The following is a 3,530-nucleotide window of genomic DNA, read 5'->3' as shown; positions in this document are numbered from 1 at the left end:
TGCTTTTCCTGCTCTCATTTCATCTAGTACTCTTTTCTCTTCCCTTCACGGAATCCCTCTCTCATTTTCATATCCCAATACTGGCACCGCAACAACTACAACAGCAGTTATATCATCCTCCCTAATATCGTCAACATTCAGCAACCTCTCAAATTATTACAACCCCCTCCCCCACCTTTCCTTGCCTCACCTTCCTTCAACAATCTTCCATTTTCATATTTCACTGTCTCTTCATCCCTCGGTCCACCCTTCCATACTCTCTACTTCTTTCTAAAACTTCTTCTTAATTCTTCATATGAACGACCCAATCCCTGAACCCAACCTCCAGTCAGCCATCCTCTTATCCTCAGCTACCTTGCGTTTTACTTCCACATTTTACCTTCTATATCTTTCATACTTCTCTACAGTATTAATCTGCAGCCATTCTCTCTTCCACTTTCATCTTCACCAAATCATTCCTCATGCTGCCTCCAGCAATCCATTTACCACAAACCACTTGCAAGACCAATGATATTTTCATGTACTAAGATCCAGTCCTCCTCTAGATCACTATTTTCTGTCATTTTCACTCTATCAAAAGCCATTTTTAACCTTTAGTGATATTAATTTTTTATCTGTTATTTCTTTTTTTTTTAAATCTTTAACCTTCAGTACCTCACTTTTACCTCCCCCAATTAAATTTTCCCACTGTTTTGCAAAACGAATATTCCTTCAATCACAAACTGGTCAGACGTACCGTTAGCCATACCCATAAACACATTCACATCTTTCAATCTTCTAAAATTACGTTTCATTATCAAGACTGCAGTAATATCCTTTCTATTACACTTCCATTCGCTACTATCACCAGTATATACATATTTATATCTTTCTTTTTTGAAAAAAAAATACATCTCATCACCAGCACTTGTTGAACACACATATCTAGAATCCTCATCCAAATCTCATTTTCACCTGTTACGTCATACTTCCCAATGGCACCTTCTACCTTTCCAGCACCCACTCTGGCATTTAAGTCAACCATGAAATCTATATAATTCCTTCTACTCACTGCTTCTAAACACCTAGTTAATTCATTCCAGAATTCATTCCGCTCTTCTTCAATTTTCTCACATTCCGGCCCATGCACACTAACATAATCCCAACATTCACTACCCAACCTAACCCTTACCAGCATTAACCTAGAGGATACTGTATTCCATTCCACTGCTTTAAGTATCATCAATTCACTCAACAATAAAGCCCCACCCTCTCTTGCTCCTCCCCTTTCAATCCCCGATACTCTACCTGTCACTTCAAACATCACTCCACCTTTCCCTTTTATCTTTGGCTCACTCAAGGGTAATACACCTATCCTTTTATTCATGAACATTCTTCCAATCTCATATATTTTACTATTTATTCAGACTCCCCAAAACTAAAGTTTAGGGATCAGTCACCCCCCCCCCCTTCCTGCCCTCTCCTCTTCTTTGATATCTCACATGAAATAACTATGCAAATGAGGCGATTCCCAGTTCCCCCCCCCCCCTGTTAATCGCCTTTTACGATATGCAGAGATACGGTGGCGGTGTATTATTATTATATTTATTATTATTATTACAAGCCAAGTTACAACCCTAGATAGAAAAGCAAGATGCTATAAATGCAAGGAATTCAACGGGGGAAAAATAGCCCAGCGAGGAGAGGAAGTAAGGAAATAGATAAGTGATGATAAAGAATTATCAATAAATTATTCCAAAAACAGTAACATCAAAACAGATATGGCTTGTATAAACTATGAAAAGACTTATGTACGCCTGTTCATCATAAAAACATTTGCTGCAAGTTCGAACTTTTGAAGTTCTACTGATTCAACTACCCAATTAGGAAGATCATTCCACAACTTGGTCACAGTTTGAATAAAACTTCTAGAATACTGTGTAGTATTGAGCCTCATGATGGAGAAGGCCAGACTATTAGAATCAACGGCATGCCTAGTATTACGAACAGGATGGAACTGTTCAGGAAGATGTGAATGTGAAGGATGGTTAGAATTATGAAAAATCTTATGCAACATGCAAAATGAACTAATTGAGCGACGGTGCCAAAGATTGATATATATTCATTATTGTTATGTCCCCGTGGCCAGAGGGAGGATCTAAAGCTATTGAGGATGCATATACACCAAAACATGGGAAAATACTGGAATAAATGACTGGTAGAGAAAACATTAGAGGTCACTGTTGCGAATGTAAATCTATCTGTTCTTAGTGCATTATTAAACAGGTATTTTAACATGTCCAATATTACTTAAAAAATGTTGTTTACTAGTGCGTGAAATTTGAAATTATGATGTTTCCCAATAAAGAAACATCAATATTATTAATAGTATTTTTAATATATTATGAACAATATATGCATATTCTCGGCAAACAAAGATTTATTAATGAAAATACTTTTACTGCAAGCTTTCTTCCTTTTATAATGTGTATGTAACTCTTCTACCACGTCGGATTTGAAAATGGAACATTCAGAGTATTTTATCAAAGTCTCCAGTAGATGTTTCCCTTTTTTTTTTTTTACTTTTTATTCACTTTTTATTATTATTATTATTATTATTATTATTATTATTATTATTATTATTATTATTATTATTATTATTATTATTATTATTACCTCTGTCAAGGGGGTTATGTTTTCGTGACAGTTTATATATATATATATATATATATATATCTATATATATATATATATATATATATATATATATATATATAGATATATATATATATATATATATATATATATATATATATATACATATATATATATATATATATATATATATATATATATATATATATATATATATATATATATATATATATCTATATATATATATATATATATATATATATATATATATATATATATATATATATATATATCTATATATATATATATATATATTTATATATATATCTATCTATATATATATATATATATATATAGATATATATATATATATATAAATATATATATATATATATATATATATATATATATATATATATATATATATATATATATACATATATATATATATATATATATATATATATACGTATATATATATATATATATATATATATATATATATATATATATATATATTTATATAGACATATATATATATATATATATATATATATATATATATATATATATATATATATATATATATATATGTATATATATATATATATATATATATATATATATATATATATATATATATATATATATATATATTTATATATATATATATTTATATATATACACATATATATATATATATATATATATATATATATATATATATATATATATATATATATATATATATATATATAGATAAATTAGATACATTTGTCTGTGTGCCTGTGGACAGGGTTACGTCAAAACTACTCAACTGATTTTAACATTTCTAGCGAAGATAGATATTAGGCAATCGACGACCCCATTTTCCTGACTTTCCTCACAGATAGATC

This window comes from Palaemon carinicauda, chromosome 4 (assembly GCF_036898095.1).
Source record: "Palaemon carinicauda isolate YSFRI2023 chromosome 4, ASM3689809v2, whole genome shotgun sequence".
Classification (NCBI taxonomy): Eukaryota; Metazoa; Arthropoda; class Malacostraca; order Decapoda; family Palaemonidae; genus Palaemon; species Palaemon carinicauda.
The sequence above is the reverse complement of the archived record's forward strand: the minus strand, read 5'-3'. Positions refer to the sequence as shown.